At 47.6% G+C, this 20824-nt stretch overlaps 1 protein-coding gene across 3 annotated transcripts in view; it reads right to left on the reverse strand.

Annotated features, from left to right (window-relative positions):
- HCN4 (hyperpolarization activated cyclic nucleotide gated potassium channel 4) overlaps positions 1-20824 on the reverse strand; it is a 110188-nt gene that overhangs the window by 49037 nt on the left and 40327 nt on the right. The window lies entirely within an intron of this gene.

The raw sequence follows: 20824 nt of genomic DNA on the forward strand, positions 1-20824 counted from the left end.
CTCATTTTATATTACAAGTTGGTTGCAAATGATTAYGGAACATCAGCCACTCCTCACAAATAAACTTCATTGTTATATTATTCTAGCTGCAATGACCCTGCGCTTGCTCAATATATGCTATACCACGACCCATGGTAGAAGCCAGCTTTGTACTGGATGTTGGAAGCAGGCTCTGCGGGTCTCAAATGCAAGACAGCATGGCCTCAGACTCGGCAGAGACTTTGACGGGAGGATCTGATGCAACTATTTCTTCCACTAGCTGCTAAATCTCTTCTTGTCTTATACTACGGTATACAAGGAGAAGAGAAACATGGCAGAACTAAGCAACAGTCTTGTGTAGGCACAATATAGCAGCTTTTAGCAAGGAGGCCAGAAATCTGGAAACAGAGCTGCAACCACATCTCTGCAGCTACTTCTCTAATGCAAAGAAGCCCACGGCCCTATTGTCCAYGGAGACAGTCCTAAGCAAGATATGCTGAGAAATCCAGCTTCCCTGTCACCAAAGTGCAGTCTCAAATTACTTGGTGGACACTATATTTTATTCCGAGGGATGATGTGCAGTGAGACATTGGGGCTGTTTGGCCCTTTTATCCGCAGCKAGAGACACTTGGCATGCTCGTGCCTGCTATCCTAAGCTACGTATCCGCTCAGGTTTTCCCTGCCTTGTAGAAGGCCACTATGAGAGGGGGAGACTGGCTCAGGAGAGCGCCGCCAGCCCAGTGCCACTCGGCACAGAGCCAACTTCTGGTCTCTTAGCCCACTCCAACAGACCTTGAAGACTGCGATCTTCAGCTTGCCACCAGGCAATGTTCTGGGTGAAGGAAGGACAGCACCCACAGTCCTCACAGTAAGCAGCCTTCCAGCTAAGGAAACCTACTGCATCATAGGGATTTGGATGCAGCTTTGAGGGTCCTGCCAAACTGCCAGCGCAGCCCAAGCTTCGCAACCAACAGATAATGCTGCAGGCCACACTCGGATCAGCACAGTGGTGAGCTCAGTGCAGCTGAGCGCCCCTTGATATGTTAAGTTCTCCTCCAAACAGCAGAATCTGATGGTTGAAGAGATGCTGCTACAGGTAAGAGTAGCCTCTCCCGTGACACTCGTCTGCTGGGGCGCAGCAGGGAGGCAGCTAGTGCTCTCTCCATGAAGTTCTTCTCACTCCAACATCACCCTGCAAACAGAGCCCCCAAAACATCTGGCATCCTCTCCCACATGCTGCCGTGTCGTCATGGCAATCTGTGGCAGAGCCAGGATGGATGGAGGCCTGACAGCCATGCCCCAACCCTGCCAGCATGTCCTGCCTTAGGGYCTTGCCTGGAGAAGTGTTAATCACTGCTCCCCGCACACAGTGTTACTGTCGCTGCTGGAGGAAGAGTGAAATATTTAGACAGCTGTGTGTGCATGAAGCGGATAGACTCACTGCTGTCAGCTGCCTCCACTGCGCCCTGTCAGGAGGCCTCCCCATGGCTTCAAGGTACATAGAGCCTGGMTGTTTTGCAGCTCAGCCCACGATCTGTTGACACAATGTTCTAGGWGGATTTCAAGGAAGGAACTGAAAAGCAGAAGYATATGAGGGGCAAAYAGGACTACTGTGAAGCAGCGCAGAYGGGACTTGTGAAGGGAAAAGCATATTACTCTGGACAGATGAAGCTGCGGGTCTCAGCAGCGTGTCCCAGCTCTATTCCTGTATTTCCATCCTGACCTACAGGCCCTGGTACTCCCTTCCAGGGCTTCTTCCAGTTCGCTCTGTCCTGCTCTGGCTATGTCAGCTCAAATCTCCCCACACAGCTCTGCCAGTGCCTGTTCACCCCACCCTGGGGCTCCTCCTGCCCTCTCAGCCCCAACAGGGCTGCCACAGCCCCTCCGCTCGGGCGCCCGGCCTCTCCTGCYCTCCCCCGCAGCCTCGCCCCGCTCRGCGCTCCACCTCTGGCCTGCCCTGCTCCCCAGCCCTGCGGGATTGCACTGGCTGCCTGTTGGGCGACCTGCCAGCCCACCTCTCACCACAGGGCAATTCCGAGCGCTTTTGTAGAACTGAGCTCCAAGCGAGCCGTGCAGGGCGCACGGGGACGCCTGGCCAAACTCACAGTTCCCTACCGCATGTGGCGCGACTTACTCTCCGGTCTTCTGATTGAAATAAACCCATAAACACTTTGTTATGGGGCACCGGGCAGCAAGCCAAGACTTATATAATCTTATCCAAGACGCAAAAGTCATTTGCAGTTTCCCATGTTGTTATTAATAGGAATCGATGGGGCAGTGGCTGGAACCGCAGCCACCTGAGACTCGCCGCTGGCCAGGCGTGCAGCTACCAGGGGAGCTGAGCGTCTGTCACCTGGGTACCTAACGCAGGCGGTACAGGCACAGGCGTGCGACGTGACCCTATGGCTACATCCGCACAACCGCTTGGTGCTCTGACAGGGGTGGTCCCGCTCCTTCCCATGGCAGCATGCACCTGCCATCGTTACCTGTACCAGTGATGGCCCTCTGCTGACCCCGGGGAAGTCAGCTCAAGCAGCTAAAAAGGCAGAAAACTAATTCTGTTAAAGAAAAGAATCATGTTTTGTCAGTTCAGCTCTCTAAATTGACTCGCTGTTCTGTTCCCAGAGCTAGCTGTTCAATCTGAATGCTCATTTCCACACCAGATATTAACCCTTCCCTACCTAATCAGGATGCCACGAGGTTATATGTATTAAGAGATGCTGACGTGCTCAAACCACACTGGGAGGGAGCTGTAGAAGAAGGCCATGAAACAGAAAGATGAATGATTTGGATAACTGAGCCTAAACCCTATTATTTCCTCTGTGTCCGCGGTGCAGCTGGAGTCCACAGTGTCACTTAGTGTGACAAAGGCCATTTTAACAATATTTCTGGGCTGAAAAGAAGAAAATATCCCAAATCCAGCATGAAAAGCTGTTCTAGGAAATCCAACTCTCATTGCTGACTCAATAGATCAGTATGAAAGCTGAGCACATAATTCATAAAGAATAATTCCTACTGGCTTCATCTTTTTTTTTCCACTGCAGAAATGATCATCCTCATTTCGATAACCCAAAGTGAATCCAGCGAACTCCAGCAACAGCCATGGCCTATGCTTTTAATGAAGCCAGCGCAGCAGTTTGCAAAGGATCAGTGAGCAGATCTTTGTATTGCCAGGGTTTTACTGTGCTAATGGCTTCTCCTCTCCTACCTACCTGTGTTTTTCAAAGAGTTTTAGCCCTCCTGTAACCTGGGGAACTCCAGCCAGGGAGCGGGAGAAACCTCACCAGATTTAGGAAATGCCTTCCTTCTTTTAATTTAGAAAGTGAAGAGCTTGAGGAAATGGCTGGTTTGGGGGAAAGGTAAATGGCCATGAGCTTCTTCTATGATGATTGGGATTTATTCCAGTAAGGCTGGAGCACAAAGCCTTTACCTGGTGGTCCATCTCCAAAACACAGGCGTATTGGAGCATATTTCTTTCTGCCATTAGGCCCTGCTGTCCTCCTCTCGTGTGCTGGCAGCTCATGCACTTGTTGGCAGCTGAGAAATGGCAGCTCTGCATGAAGTGCGCAGGTCACACGTCTTTCTGCACTGCTGGGCCACCACCAGCCTGCAAGGACAGAGTGCTCCCACTGGAAATGTAGGACCCAGTGTTGAAGCATGAATGGGAGGACTCCTCCAGAGGGAGATGTCTAGTCCGTGGCACTTGTTTAACTGAGAAGGGGGTGCATTTTGTCTCAGCAAGTCCCATTTCTCAGTGCTGACCATAAAGTGAGCCTAGATAATGAACTACAACTGTAGATGTCTGAATGGTAGGTGAGACAAATCCAATTTCAAATGTCAGCCTGAGGAGCTAGCAGCTCGTGCCCACTCCTCGGAATACATTTGCATTTGAATGTAAGAGAAAAAAAAAGGCACGCACCCCATGGTGCACAGAAATAACTGTGAAGGGGTATGAATGAACACCTTTCACTAAGAAGCTCCTGAAAATGGTCCCTGTGTTGCAGGGAATAAAAAACTCCAGTAGCATGCTGGAGAGTGTCTAAGCTAGTGCTGCAGTATCCTAAAATGGTCTTTAGCTCGCCAGAGAGAGATGGGGAGGAAACACGCTAGAATAGCTGGTCCGCAAGCAGAGGAACGTGAGCAGTAATTGGTACTTCTCTGGTTTTCATCATTAACACTCAGAGCTTTCTTGACCTGTTGTACCAAAACCCAGGCTGGGTCCTGGAGCACCACACCTCCTTCTGCCCCTGGAACTGCTTGTGCTTGCAGTCTTTCTGCTGCCTGTGATTTGACAAAAGGGAGTGAGGAGGAGAAGGAGGAAGCACAGGTTCAAGCTCGGAGTATCTGTTTACAAGGGCATTCTCTGATAGACCTAATGCCTCCATTTCTTGACTGTCCAAAACAAGGGGTGGCCTGGGAGCCCCTGTTAGAAGGTCAGTTCTGTGTTTCTAGCCAAAGGGCACCTTGCAATGCTTTCTGAGAGGACAGCATGGGGAAAAGCAGGAAAACCAAAACCTTCCTCAACAAAGTAGTCTCTAGTCGTACTAGGGCTCCACTTAGGAGCTTATCCTGGACAGGCTGCCTATTGGGATCCTAACAGTATAACTGTGAAATCTTCTCAGCTCCAACAAACTCTGTACCGTGTTCCTCAGCTGGCTCTGTACTGCAGCAGGATGTCTCTCTGCTGACCAACTGAGCTGGAAGAAATTAAGGACATCGTAAGAGAAGTGAGGATTTGGCTCTGCCAGTGGAATGAGGGCTCTGACTGAAAAAAAAAAAACTGTTTAATTAAACATTTTGTTTTATGTGGGTACATAGCTCAGTGGTGCTATCCAAACCAATAGGTCAATGGAACTTCTCAGACCCTTGAGAGCAATGTTGCATTAGTACCCGCCTCTGCCTAGGGCATGGAGGCTGCACTACTCCGAGAGATGGAGATACCGCCAACAGGATACTGCGGGGGGGGGGGGGTGCAGTAATGGCTGAGCAGCCCCGCGAAGGAGGCAGCTCGCTCCAGACAGTCAGTACCAGCCCTGCCAGGCCCCGGCAAGCAGTGGCAAAGCCTCTCTGCTCCCCAGCATTTCAGGCTCTGCAGGCCCTGCTAGCTGAGACGAGTCCCAGACCCCTGTAGGTTCCGCACGAACATGAGCGCTGCATGTGGAATAGATGGGTCTCCCAAAGGGTCTGGGAATCACGACGCAGAGGCACAATAATGATTCTGTTTGCAGCCGGCGTGGCTGAGCCAGAGCTAAGCACCCTGCTAGACAGAGCCTACAGCATGCGCAGTCACTCGGCTGAATGCTGCCTCTCTACAGCCCTGATTTGCACCCGTAGGGTTTATGAACAGATTTTGCACCACAGGAAAGCAGTGAAACTGCTTGTTGCCCTTCRCTAGCTCTAGTAGCAATATAGCAGGATTTCGGTAGCACCACATCCAAATTAAGAAACCTGCCGTTCCCAAGCCAGCTCTGGTGTCTATCCAAACTATGGCTAATACACAACAGTGCTAAACCTCCTGTGGATAATCAAGTAGGTGTTGAACTACTCCAGTTTAATAGAAAACAAAGTATCTACCGGTAATTCACGGTTTAAAAAACCCAAAGACCTTAGGAGGAAATACAAAACTCAAAAGAGAATCAAAACTGTATCTTAGGCTCCTCTRAGCATTTAGGGGTCAGAGTTACAACGGTTCTGCTCGGGGGGGAATGTGTATTTACCTACATTTAAGAACAGTACTTGTCGACTATGYGGAAGCAAGTTGAAACGTCTTTCACCCTTCCTTCTCTTACTTGACTTTTGTAAAAAAACAGTGGTAAAGATGTTTTCCTCTTAGAGGCATTAGCTGCCTTTCTAAACCTAAGTTTTAAGTCTCTCAACATACTGGAGGTGGGTGTTTTTTGTGAATAGCTTTTCTGAGCCTAAAATATTGTTAAGCTACGCTAGTGTGGGATGTTTATACTAAGTCCCTGCATCATCACCRGTATGATATGCAGAACGTACATATCACCCACCCAATCAAATCACTGACTGGGCCTCATCCTGCTGAGTTTATGAGACAASAGTCTAAGCTGTTACTCCTCCAGGCCAACATGTAAAACAAGGTAGCTCACTGGGCAAGCAATATTCTCATTTAAGGGATCACGATCACCCAGCACCAGTAATTCCTGTGACAAGCCACTAAACTTCACCTTCCCCACACTCATCAAAAATCTTGACTGACACAACACTCGAAGGTTTGGGGATCCTTGACAAGCAGATATGTCCTGGAAGGGTGAAGGGAGGGGAGAGACAACATGCAAAGCTCGCAGGAAGGGCTTCCCCCAGGAGGAGAAATCCTYGTCAGGCGTATACAGCATTATTCGCATTAGAGCATCAAAGCATGCCGGCCATGAGCGTATACAAGCCGCACACAGAGCCAAAACCCCTCAGCAATTCAGACACTGTAGGGGGACACAAGAAAAAAAGTCAAGAGAGAAAGGGCAGCTCCGCAAGAAATTCAGCGGGCTGGGTAAACCCACACCACGGGGAAACAATGTTTCAGCGCAGCAAGGCAAAAGATCTCAGTGGCTGTTTTGCCTCTCCTGATGCTGTTGATGAGAAATGCATCATCAGCCCCTTTACTTCCTCCTTCCTCTCTCTCCCCAACTTTCTATTTYTTCTTCCAGTGATGTCACTATTTAGCTGTGCCAAAACATAAACTAATTTTACTCCAAAAGGTTTGCTGTCTCGAGTAACCCATCAGGCTTTTTTGAAAGAATGGACCAAATGCTGTTCTTACCACTAAAGYGTACAGAGATACGAACTTTGAAATTCTGAGGCAACTGCTGCCATATGGGACTGCTGAAAAGGACCTTCGTTAAGGAGTAAAATTATGTGAAGGGATACCATTTTACAGTGTACTTGAAAGTGGAATTCCCATATGCAGGAAATCCACTTTGGGTCAGACAGCTTTGGGCTGTGCTAAGCACGCTGTGTTTGGCACACCAGCACATCGGCACGGGAGGCAGGGAGCTTTCTCGTCCAGATTGTATTGGGACAACGCTGAAAGCAGTCGCCAGCTCAGAGCAGATGGACTGGAGATGGGAAATCTTCTGCAGTGCACAAATACATCAGCAAGCAGCGTGCAGATTCACGAACACGCTTGACAGTTTGACATGGTCTGGGATTTGGTTTTGCTGTGTTTTTGCTCTGCCAGGAAAGAAAACTATAGCCAGAAGATCAAGTTTTAGATGAAGGCAAGAGGTTGGGGTTGTTTCTCTTTTTATGCTTGCTTTGCACCAAATGACATAATCAATGTCAGTGGAGTTGCTGATACTGCCTTGAATCAGTGATAGGAGAATCAGGTCCGTGATCCGTTTGGTTTAATACTCACGGGGGAAGATATTCAGGAGCATGCCTGTCTCAGGGCTGCCTGGAACAGCTGAGTTGGAGGGAAGTGCACTGAGTGCCGGGTGTTAAGAGAGATATCCAAGTAGACTTTACACTTTAAATAATAATCCTGTGTGCTGCTGTGGCAGTCTTCGTCTGAGGGTCTCAAGGGGCTCAGCTGACATTAATCTGGTGTGCTTCAGCATCTCCAGCGCATGTCCTGTCTCAATTATAACAGATGGGCAAAATGAGGCATGTAAAAGGGAAAAGCCACATGCCAAAAGTTGCACAGGAAGCTGAGAGCAAAGTTTTGAACCAAATTTAGCTGTGCCAGCTTTGATGCCCTGCTCTGACCACTGCCTACTTATTGTGGTTACTAACTAGAGTCCAAGGAGGTACCCTACAAATTCAGAAATGGCCACATCAGCACCATCAAAAATAGGAGTGTGTATGTCCAGAGCAAGGCAGGGAGAYGAGATCTCAGGGCAGCCTGATGCAAGCCTGCGAGACCCCTACCTCCTCCTGAGGTGATTTAATTCTTCACAGACACCTTGTTTCTGGCTAATAGAAGTTCTTCTCCAGTTATGAGCTGAGGGGCCAAAGACAGAGAACAGCAGAAAACCCAAGCAAAAATTTACAATAACATTTTCTTGCCTTTTCCCTCAGAGACTTGCGTCTACTGGAAAATATTTACAGCAGGGAAAGGTGAAATAGCAGGACTAATTAGCACACAGAAAGCYGGCATAAATGGCAGATGTTTATAGATATATATAAAACTCCGAAGATTGTGCCACCACCATGTGTTTTTGCCTCTTGCACACTTAAGAGTTCAGGTTGTCATGCCAACAGCCCCCCTTCTGCTCACCATGCAACCACTCCCAGCCTAGACTTTCATTTTCATCATTTTAAGAACTTTTGTCACCACGGCAACATGACACAGACTTTTAAAAATATTTTCTAGCACAACTCAAACAACTGTCTTTCCTGCACAGTCTTCTTTAAACCTCCAGGTTAAACACTTAGGGTTGGATTCTGCCTCCACTGAACTCGTCTGTAAGCCTCCCACGGATGCTCGTTAACAGAGAATGGAACTTTCTGGTGCTTCCAGCGCGGATGGACAAGGGCAGGTTTCATTTCCCCGGGGAATGTGTCTAGCAACAGCAATGCAAGGCCTGGGGCCAGTGCTTCTTCCAGAYTCGATATGATTTTGCAGCATGCACCCCTTTGCTTTTCAGTGGAGTTTATGCTCTCATATGYCTTTACAGTTCAGCTTTTCAACAGTATCTATGTTCTTCTCAATACAGTCCAATGCTACTGAAAAAAAGAAAAAAGACCCAAGCCCCCAGAGCTGTAAGGAGGTCAGATGTCTAGCTCTCAGTGGGAATTGGACATGTAACCTGCCGAGGCTTTTTGTTTGTTTGTTTGTTTTGTCTTTTGTTTAATACGGCTCTCCCGGCTCTTATCTGCATCTTTGGAATCTTAATTCTTCCAAGAGGCCAGCAGTGAATCACTCTTGGAAATAGGTCACAGGCTTTTTTTGAAGTTTAAGGATGACCWCCGTCATCAGGCAAAGGGCTGTCTAGCCCTAGCATCAATCATCAGGGCTGTCCAGCTCAACAGATACACACAGATACACCTGGGGAAAGAAATATCGGGGAAAGCTGAGGGGACAGGAAGCATAAAGACCAGAGAAGGTGGCAAGAAAYGTAACTGGTTGGAAAATGGAACTCTATTTGTGCTGGGAGAAGCTGGCTGTTGTGGGGTAAGAGGTGAAGACTGTCTCGGCCACGCACATCAAGATGGAGCACTGACTGGTTGGACCATGTTCCCAGAAGAGCAGCTTCCCCATAGCTCTGCACCGGACTGGCACGCGGTGAAGGTATTCATCACGGGAAAAGGCAGCTGAGCAGCCAGATGAGGTAATCGATGGATGACTCAGACGATGTAGGTGAGTTCAGGCTGCAGACTATGTTAGAAGGACCTCATTAGTGATCCGATCCAAAATACATTCACTAAGTGGGAAGACACCCCTTGAGTGCAATGAGCTATCAGGCACAAAGCCAATTAAAACAGTTTGCATGGGCAAGTAATGAGACAACATAATAATGGCAATACTGAACACGTGATGCTGTTACGCAGGTCAGTGACACCCCGTCCCTTGAAACACAAGATCTATTTCCAGCCAGGAAGTTAAAAACTTGTAGAAATAGGTGTCCTGAGGGAGGGGATCCCAGACCTTCTTTCCTCCTAGCAGCCACAAGCAGCGCCATGTGACATACTGCCTTGAAGCTGTCAACTGACAGCTTAGTTTGTGGATCTCTGATTAAGAGGCAGGAGTTAAAAAATCAATAATTATAGAACAAATTCTGGGACAATTTGGTTCAAGAAGGAAATGGTGACAGGCAGATATGACAGAGGTATCTCAGAAACAAGTCAGGATAACTGAATAGGTTAAGTGCTCATAACTACCCTCTCTTATGCAAAGACAAGAGGACTTTTAAGCACTAGCTGATAAAACGTTCCTTTTTCCAAACAATGTGTGGTATTACCTCTGTAATACATTGCAGGAATCCTTCAGCCTAAGAAATTGGCCAGATACTAAATACATGCATAAATAAATGAATGGCTGAATAATAACTTAAAAAAAAATGTTCATATTCTTTTGGGGGCTTAAAGAAATTTCTAGCTGAGGAATGAGTCTACCTGTGCGCAGATTATTATGCAGCTGTTTGGAATTCATCACAGGCTCCCTCTGAAGCCTGTGACCACTACTAAGGACAAGTTACTGGACTAAAGGACCCTCCGGTCTGTCACAGGGCTTCCTCTTTGCCATTTACATACGTGAAAGTGTCTGACSCGGAGAACTGCTGACTACCGACTATATTTCTAGGCAGAAATACACTACCAGAACATGGGAAAAAGCAAATCAGATCAACAGAAGAGAACCTTCAGATGAAAACTGGCTTCTTAAAATTCAGATCAGACAGTAAAGCAACTGCAGCTCACAATCTGGAGAAAGTTGTCACAAAACAAATTAGCAGTAACTTTTGTCTTTGTATTTCTTCCAGTCGCACTTCAATTTTCCAGTCTGAGATTTGGCACACATTTAAGACAAGCCAAGAATGTCACTTAATGTACTTATGGATTYATATGGTTAACAAGTTGGATATCATATACACTCACTAGGTCCTATCCAGTAAGTGCAAGCTTGCCGAAGAATTAAAGAACTCATACAGTATAGCCTTGATCATTTTTTATTTCTGTAATGCACCTTGGATTTCAGTTAAGAGTGAAGTACATGCACATTAACCCTCTCTTAAGCCCTGTTCAAACGTCTAGAGATAGCTCACTGAGAGGCGAGTGGAAACAACGTGTTTGCGGGAGCGAAGGGAACAGGCACTGGTGTCTTCTGAACCCCGCTCTCTGCACAAGCAAATCAAGCYGCACACCTGGCTGAGGCACCCGGCTCATCTCAGAATGGACTCGAGCAGCTGGAAGCAGAAGGGTCAGAGGCTCCTTCCCCATCGAAATCGGACTGGCTCCACAGTTAAGCCTCGCTAGGGACCACCCTTCAGCCGCAAGGCAGAGATCAAGGCAGCAGCTGATGTCGGTCCTGCTGGTCTTTAGAAGAAACGCAGCTACCCAGAGTTTCACACTGATCTCAGCTCTGGAGCTCGCATTTGCTTAAAGGATGTGGCTTTCTGTCGACTGGAATGACGGCAAATGTTTTCCTCCCATTTTTAAACAGGATGGATAATGCAAATTTCAAGCTGCCGCATCCGCCCACTGAGGCCGTTGTTGCGTTACGCTTGATGATATTTACGTACAAAAGCATCACCTATCGCTGCGCACAGCCCAGCTCCGCCTGCCAGGACGGGAGACAGAGTGCCTTCCACCTAACTCAGGCCTCCGGTTTAATTCGATTACAACCTCGGCAACCAAACGCAACTTCCACCCTGGACTTTTCCGATGCCGTTAGTGGCCCTGACATCCATGAAAGGAACCAGCCGAGCCGGCCCAGAGGCTCGAGTAGTTTCACGTGCCACGAGGCAGAGAGCAGGAGCAAAGATAACAAAAGCTCCTCTGGCTCTGAACGCTGTGGCGCTGTATTTTAGCTGAGACCAAGGCTCGCAAACACAGTGGCCTGATTTTCAGATGGGCTGAGCATTTGCCTGCAAAGTCTCCAGTGATCCACTCTGGGCCCCTTTTCTTTCTCTTCTTGCTAGCAAAATTGCAGCAAGAGCAGATGAAAAGGAAGGTGTACCTGACACGACAGTGAAAACACGTTTTAACCGCAGCACTGTACAAAGTCAGCACACGGGTTTTTCGGGTTGCTGGGCAGGCCTGTGTTTGCTCCCTGGAGCACAAACTCAAACTGCCTTGTTATGGCACTGGACATTTTCCAGACGCAGACTGCTTTGAGGTAGGCTGGCCTGAATATTTCCAACAAGGATCTGAATCATCTTCTGGGGATGGAGTTTGCCAGCGGAGCACCAAAACATTTCATCGCACGGACTGAGGGGGATTCATTTCTATACAGCGCCTGACACATATGACATCCGCCCAAGCCAAGCAGCAGGAGACACCAAAGCCTTCGTGCTCTTTTCGAGTGACCACAGTAATACAATCTTTTCAGTCTTGCAACCTGCACCTTAGAGAAGACATCTCCTAAAAGAGCAGCACTCAAAAATAACTCCTTGGGTAACACAAACCTCAGAAAACCTCTACCTTCAGGTGACCTTCAARGAAAGAGGCGGAGGAGACACAGAGAAACTGGAGGAAGAGGAGCTGTTGGAGGAACGACAGCTCTCACCCACACGTGCCTGCAGCCCGTGCTGCTCAGCGAGTGGAGGGAACAGCAGCGGCAGGTGGCTGGGCTCCTCTTTGGTTTGATTCAAGAATTTGGGGAGCACGGAAGTGGAGTTTGATTTCTCTTTAACCAGTAAGYAGTAGGTTGTATTTCTGAAAACAGGACAGGTTAATTCCTGCTGTGGTTGAATACAGATGCTGTGAATGATTATATATATATAAAAAAAAAMCTAAATCAGAACAAARATGTTTAAAAGCAGTATTTAAATGCTACCTAAAATGTTCCTAAATCACCATTAATATATGCTAGGCAGGAACAGAGTCCCTCAAGGCTGCCATTTTAATTAGAATTCCAACAGGAAAAGCTGCCTGATGAYGGGTTATTGAGGCGAAAATACCCAGAGCTCTAGCCAGGGAGCAGATGGAGATTTGCACAGCTCTTTTAGAGATACAATAATAATAATAATAATAATGATAATGATTTGATAGGGATGTAGTAGATTCAAGCAAAATACCAGGGTGCTCTAAAAAAAACGCTGCTGCCCCCTGCGCCCAGCTGTGCCTCCAAGGTTGACGTCCAGAGGCAGGTCATCAAGCTGGTAACGTTATGGGCAGGCCCTCTTCGTACTCCCATCACAGGGCGTTTCTGTCCTGTGTAGAGATCCTGCATCAACCGACCGACCAAAGGGAAAAAGATACCAGCAAATGCTTTTAAAAGGCTGCTCCCTTTCACAGGCAGGATTTTACCCTTGCTCCCCAGGCTGAAAAGGAAGAGCTGTTAGATACTAGGTCCTTGTCTGTCAGTGCTGGAATGGATGCAGATAACCCCATGGCACTGCAAGACATTCCCATAAATGTTAACAAAATCCTAACAAGTTTGTTTCTTCTTGTTGTTACATCCTGTGATTAGAAGGTATCTTATTGATATTTCCCTCTAAAAGGCATATTACACAATAGAATCACTGAAAACAAATTATTTTCTTTGGCGCAGTTTTTGCCATTTCCCTTCTGGTACAGCTCTGCTGCTACATCCATTTAAAATTTCAAATCAAACTCAAAATGTTAGTTCAGATAGGAACATGACCCACCATCCTCTCCTAACTCACTCCTCACCCAGCCTGTGAGCCTCACTTACTTCACACCAATGTACGCAAAGAACAACTCCACTAACTTCAGCTGAAACCACTTGAAGAGAACAAGGTCAAATCACATCAGCTGTGGATCCCAGTTGCTCCAGGAAGCTCTCTGTGGCAGCAACCAAAATCTGATCGTTTAGAGCAAGGCAAAAGAAACCTCATGTGTGGCAGAGAGAAGACATCACATCTCCTCAGAAGACTTCACCTGAATGCATAATAGYGGGAGATTGATTTAAACCTGGAAGCAGGAGTGTTTTTCAACCTTCCAAAGCACTTGCCTACCTTGTAACTCTGGGTATTCTCATAACTCATACAAACATCCAAATTGCCCTTGAATTGTGCTATCTGTGGAAGGAGCTCCAATGTCTGAATACATGCTGTTTGAATGAGTGTTTCCTGAAATTCATTTGGAATTTGCTGCCTTTTCAATTTCTTTGACTGCTCCATATCCTCGTTGTATATGGCAGGAAGAATATATAGCCCTCATCTTCTTTTTCTAGCTCACTTATTACCTTAAATGCTTTTTTCCTTTAATCTCATCCCCTTAAAGGAAAGAATTTCTAACTTTGTTTTTTTTCTAGGTTGTCCTCAATTGTTCTCATCAGGATTCTCTCCCTTTACTCCTACAATATGGAAGTAACTGTAGTGACTAGAGTGCAAACATTTTTATCACCACTTATCCTATAATGGTGATTTATACAATTTTAAATGGGGTTCTCCACCTTGTGCTCCCCCAACCCCAGWTCTACTTTTTTATCATCTCTAGCAGAGAATCAGACAGGAATAAGCTACACAGAATAAGCCTCTATAAGGAAGCTGTGCTGTGAAACAGAAATGGAGCTGCTTTAGTGTTCATACTCCCCTCCTTACTCTGGTATGGTTTCTTGTTCAGTTTTAAAAGAAATTGAGTCCTTGGGAAATTCACTTCATAACCCACTCATTCGACTTCTCCTGCCTTCCCCTTCATAGTCTGGATCATTCTTCAGCTTGCGCTGCCTTGTCTGATTTAACGACACCTCACTGCTGTGAAAACCCCCAGTGCAGCAGTGGGAAAATTCACCCCCATCAATGTAAGAAGAAATGGGCAGAAGAAGGGATGGTGGCAGCACTGAAAAATTACCAGGGGAAATGAAGTACATAAAAATGACAGCATTGATCATTCTTTACAATTCCCCAGCAGCTCCCTCCATGCTGCTGCAGCAGAGTCTCCCCCATCAATACTTCTGAATATTTATTCAGAGAATTTAAGCCCAGGACACAGTCTGCTTTACCTCTGTTACTGATTCAGTTTTATAAGAGCTATATCTACACTGGCAATGTCTACAGATGCTACAGCCTATGTTCCTATAGGCTATATCAACACTGCAAGGTGAGAATGGACTCCAAGCAAGCGTAAGTGCGTGGAGCCCTGTGACACACATTCCTCCATCCCCAGCAGTGGCTGTAGCTATAAAGCTGGTTCAAAGTATCAACACTTCATTCAGGAAGGCTGGACTCAGGGTATCTGCTCCTGGACTGGGTTCGGCCTCACTCAAGCTTGGCCTGCCAAGGTCATATGAATGGGAGCTGTGCAAAAGGKCTGAAAATACTCAGGCCTTTGCCCTTGGGGGAGGTAAGGCTAACGTGTAGCCTGTTCCTGAATGTGGGCTTGCATGGATGCAGTGCAGCTACCGGACAAGCTGGCACTAAGGAGTGACTCAGACTCATGCTGAACTGACAGCAGGAATCCAGAAGGGCTTACATTGCATTTTTCCCCCTTTAGAAGTGTACTAATAGACTAGTAAAACTGCAACATAGGACTAGATTTCTGCACTAGAGAGCTATGCGGTAAGAGGGGACATGGAAGGGACCTGAGTAGTGCTTCAAGGGTTTGCATTTACTATAACCAGCCTATTTTTCATGAGCAYTTCTAACCTAAGGCAGAATTACTAAGTGTCAGTGGTGATTATAAATAAAGCTGGATCCCTGACCCTGTAAAACTTTGGCAGAGCAGGAAACATGAATGGACAGAAACAGTGGGTGTAGAAACCAAGAGCAGCTGCAACATACGGGACGAGGCAAGGAGAAGCAGCAGGATGGAAGGCACACTCTTCCTAGACAAGCTCAAAGGTACTTATTTCAGGAAGCTTCAGCCCTTGGACTAAATGATACTCTGTTTTAAATAACACCATTAAGTTCCTTTCTTTGTGTTTATGGTGCTTTCCCCTCCACAAAGCAAAGAGGGAGTTAAATTGCATTCAAGGAGCTCTGTGTATGAAACAACATGGGCACGAAATGCTGGGAGGAAAGTGCCATTTTGAAATGCAACTTTAAACAAAGTCTCGGCCCCTTCCCAGACTTCYGTCATCCCTGGGGGGGTCTGGAAGCTCCAAGAAGACAAGACTTGAACCTCTTCCAGTTTCAAAGCCTGAATGGGAAAACCCAGGTATTAGCTTGGTCCGTTCGTTCTCAGCACAGATTCAAAACCATAAGGCTCTAATTTCCCGTTTCCATCAGACTCRGTTGAAATCTCCCAGAAGGGTGGCCTCGTCTCCTTACACTAAATTCACAAGGATATCTGGGGGTCACATTTCAGGATTTTGCCCACATGGTGGGCAGCTAGTGACACATAGGAATTACACTGCAGTTCCTCTTCACGACCACCTACAAACTGGTGTCTTCCTCAAGAGAATTTGCTCTGCAGCATGCAGATGGGGGCAAACACTCCAAAGAGCAGTAAACAAAATAATCACAGACTCAGAACCCAGTGGGAAGGCTGAAAATCAAGGGAGTCAACAACAGATGTCTGCTATCTCAGGCATTAGTTTGGTTCTTCCTAAAACCCAAGGCACCTCAGACTCTGGAAGGATTAGACTTGCGTCCGAATTTTTTAGCAAATGATTGATATTAGAGTCTGAGCTTTGGAACTCTCCCTACCACAGAGACAAGAAATGATCCGAACGTCAGGATTTCATTAGAAATCCCATCTCATTGACGAGATGAATGGACAAGCTTTCGGCAACGGGCTCTTCTTCAGCTTTACTGGATATCAACTGGGAGATGAGGACAAGTGTGTTAAGGACTGCTAAGGATGGTGTGATGGGGCACGAAGTAGAAAGTACTGGGGTGCAACTAAAAGGGGGACAACTCTAAATTGAGCATCAAGGGAAAATACTGATCATAAGGCTTCTTTAGCAGCATTACCTTGCTATGGGAAATGTAGAAAGACACATCATTTGGGGCATCTGAAATCAGAGATGATGTGGGGTGCAGGAGGCTTGTATGAGCAGGTGCTATTTGCACCTGCATCTACACAATCCAACAGATCTTCGCTTCAATCCAGTACTCTCAAGGTGACCTGGCAAATCCTTGTCATCAGAAAAGACGGAAACAGAAGACCAGCAGTGCCAGCCATGGAGAGCCAGTGCCAGCCACAAAGACAAGTGTCTGGCCAGTATGTCCTGTTGCCCTCCAGCAAGCCAGCTGGCCTTTGCAAAGTTGTCAGCCCTGTACACACACATATACACATGTACCCAAGAAGAAAGGATGTCTCTACTAGAACTGATGACCACAGATGACCTCTAGCTGCCAYCGCTTCAGCAATCAGGAGGATCTCTCCTTGGTCAGCCTGCGAACTGGCTGACATTGCTCTCCTGTAATTACCAACTGCAGGGAGCTGGCTCTTCGCACCTGGCTCCAGGTCTTTCCAGCAGAAAGCAGCAAAATGCACAGCTTGCTGTCCTGCTCCCAGGAGGCCTTGGACCAAGGACTTGGAGCACTCTGCTGCCCTCGCAGTCAAGCCTCCCAGCCAGCCACCTGGCCTGCCACATTGCCCAAGCTTTAAACACAGTTATGCACTAACTGCCCTCACATCACTGTGTCCCAATCTTGTTCCCCCACCACCACCCCTGCTGGCTCCTGGTCCTTTTTCCTGCCACTTCTCTGACACCAGTGCTGGCATCCGGAATTGGCATCTGCCTCCCATCCATCAGCACAGATTCTCTGTGCCATCTGTCAATTAAGCCGGCTCATCAGTGCAACCTCCTCACTTCCCCAGCCCCCAAAAGCAGTCCACAGGGCACTGAACTGCCAGCCCAGAGGTAGAGAGCTGGTTGTTAGCTGTCAGACATGGTAAGCTCTGGAACATCGGAAAACAAGTGATGGGAGCCAGAAGCCACTGTGTGGGGCGCTGATACACAGCCCCTACCCTGGGGAACTGCCTTGTCTGGAATGAAACATCCTCTGTCCTTTTTTGCCTGGTCTTTCTACTTCAATCACAGTGTGAAACACACTCTCCCATCCCCTTACATKTGAAAGGTTTCTCCACAGAATAGCTCCTCCCCTTTCCCAAAACGGTACAGGAAAATTTGGGGTGGTGCCCTATGGCTCACATCTCCTTCAGGGAGCAGGAGGAAACATGTCCTGGCAACTTTTCCTCCAAATGACCAGAAAAATTGCTAGCTAATCAAGTGACTGATTGGAGCACCGGCTCTTCTCCCTTCCCTGATGCCCATTAGCTGATCAGGGTCAAAGGCCGGGCTCCGAGGCTGCTTCCCCCTGTCTGCTGTTGCTGGCCAGGGGCCACAGAGCTGGGAAGGAAAGAGCTAGAAAGAAAGAGGTAGTGAGCTGCACACCCTGCTGCCCGTAATCGCTCAAGCTGGGGCAACATTTAGCAGGCAAGGCAACGGCGCAGCAATCCCACACACCAGCCCCTCTGGAGCCTGATGCACTGCACTTGCAGCCCACATCAGCAGGTTTGCCCGAATGCACAAAGCAGGGAAGATGAAGCAGGATGAGCCTCCATAAGGAGCTCCATGGGTATTTAACGAGGTTATAAGCCTGCTCTGGCATGTTAGATCCCCGTTCTGTGGTGCTACCGATATCCAGGCTAGAGAAAAGCTAGCAGAAATAGGTATGCATCTTTTTGCAACAACAGGGAATGTTTAAAAGGAGGAGGCATGCTTCTTCCACGATCATGCAAGGCTGGTTAATGGATGCACTGATGCAGATAGGCTGGGAGGGAGGTCCAGAGAGCTTTCTTTTTTCAGCAGCAGAAGGAAAGTTGCTGCCAGCTGCCGCCGTCCCCAGTCAGCACTCTGTGCAGCACATCCACATCTGAGGGCTGCAGATAAGGGGCGAATGCTGTGCGATAAGGTTCCTTTTAAAAGAACCATCTGCGGTAGGAGCTTGCGGCATGCTCTGCCTTAGAAAGGGTGGGGAGGAGGGAAAGGGTAAAGGCCAGAGAAGAACGTGTTTGGCTCCAGACCTCATCTTCTGCATTCCCAGCACTCACAGATAGGCAGTGTGGAAACTGAAAGTTTTTTCCATCTTCCTAAAATGGGCTGCATTCCTTCCCTGCAAGCTGTTAAAGTGACCTTGAAGAGGGCAAGTAAAAGGGCAAAAATCTGTATAAGAGAAGCAGTAGCTGTCAAGTGGTTATATCTCCAGCAACATTATTGCTACAGGTCAGAAGAGAAGCTCCAGGAAGGAGTTCTCAAGTTCCCCTAAAGCAAATGCACTTCCTCTACCCCATATGCACTCATGGGGAGCACTGTGCAAGGCAGAAAAGCAGGACTGAGATGCAATCTTCTACCCTCATTGCTACGCATTCATTCCTCTCTCTCTAGTGAGTGAGAAAGATATCTTTGCTTTGGCTTTGAAATGACTTTCCTTGCTGGAGAAACCTAATCTGCTCCTCCTGGCAACAGCAAAGACTGGCTCTCCACTCTCAGGCTCACTTGTCCTCTGTGGGCCAAAGCACAGTCATACTCCAGCTAAGCACAGGAATCTGGTGCATTTGAAAGCAATCCCATTCACGGCATTCAAGAGGATGCTGTAGATGAACCTTGCAGAAGAAGTGACAATATGTCCTGCTGCTTGAAGCACTTAAAATCTATCTGACAACACCCATTGAAGATCAAATACAGAGCCAGTTCTGTGCCAGGACGGACCAGATGATGCAGCAGACCTTCCTCATATCCCATTTCTGCTGTCTCATTTCACAGGAGGACTCTTCATTCCATTTTCCTCCTGGCCTGTCCTCCATTTCTCTCGTATGTTCCATGATCGTACCGGCTCTCGCTTATGTTCCAGGCCAACTGCAAATATGTTTTTCAGATCTGGAGGGCAGAGAGCTGAAGGGAGAAGCTCCTATCTGCTGTTCCTCACACCTACAGGCTTAAGGTGAATTCCTGACTGAAGAAGTCCATCTAGGCCCATGCCCGTGCATCCTGCCAGGGAAGAGAATTTCATCGAAGGATTATTCAGAGTGCAAAGGAGCAAGGCTGTGTGAATGGCACTCACAGGCCTGGTAGAAGGGGGAAGAGCCTGCTGAAGAAGGCACAATTAATCTGAATCACACACTTTTTTTTCTCTCCACCTGTATGCAAACGATAGCTGTTTTTACCCTCTCTCTGCACGGAAGAGCAATATGGAAGCTGAGAGGCAGGTGATCAGCAGAAGTCCTTCCCCCAGGGCTGGCACAAGCACGCCATGACTCATCTGTGGCTCAACTTTGCATTTCCCATGGTTGGGTTATTTCGAACAGAGGCTCTAGCACTGAGGGGTGATGGAGATACAGAGTGAAGAGGCGCTGGGCTCATGAGATACACACCCTTTCTCAGTGCTTACAACATACTTGCACAAAACAACCAGAACAGCTGCGGGGGATATTCCCAGCCTCCACGGAGGCCTTGACAGGTATGCAGTTGGCTAGGTTTTGTCTAGACTGTCTCTTCAGACATCCCTGTGGCACATGAGTGCAGGTAAGGAGCACAGTGCTCTGCCAGCCAAGCCATTTGTCAGGACCGCTGCCAGGCTCTCCTGACCTCTGTGGTGTGATATAGCAACTTCCCAGCGTAAAGGAGGCACAGTTCCTCTGGTCAGCAGCTCATATTTTTCAGGGAAGATTTAATAGGATGGCAATTTTAGGGGGATGTAGCCCCCTTTAGCACTGAAAGGGAGGTGTTTCCTCAGTGACATGGTCCTGCTGGTGTCTCTCATCTACCCTGGGCGTATCTTGTTACCTGCAGAAACCTGTTAAGAGTTGGACCCAGTAGATGGGACTGGTTTGGGTGAGGGTGATGAGTGGAAGATTAGAATTTTCTTCTCTGTTGAGGACTTTTCTCTAGTGATCACTGTTGCTCCTTGATAGAGACCTCTGGACTTTGCTGCACTAAGTTTATATAATTAACTTGACAATTTCAGTTTAATTCTTTATAGCATCAGAAAAGCCAGGCGCACTGTTGGGATAAAGTGGAATTAGTGGATGTTTGGGTGACGCATCCTGGAGAGGAGTCTAATCAACCCTATTCGAGGGACAGCCTCTCCAAACTGGGCTGCAAGGAGACACAGCAAATCAAGAGGAATTAACACCCGGCAGTTTGCTGGGTGAAAAAAAATATATAAATGAAAAACAACAAACACAGCTGCTCTGTCTTAACTGCTCTCCACCCCCTCCAGGGAACTGAGGAAGAGTAGGCCTGTCAGCTGCTTTAAGAGACATTATCCTCACTGTTTCTTCCCAGTGTTTACAAGGAAGCACTGCTGCTGCT

This window comes from Rhea americana, unplaced genomic scaffold, assembly GCF_003343005.1.
Source record: "Rhea americana isolate MKP2758 unplaced genomic scaffold, rheAme1 scaffold_168, whole genome shotgun sequence".
Taxonomy (NCBI): domain Eukaryota; kingdom Metazoa; phylum Chordata; class Aves; order Rheiformes; family Rheidae; genus Rhea; species Rhea americana.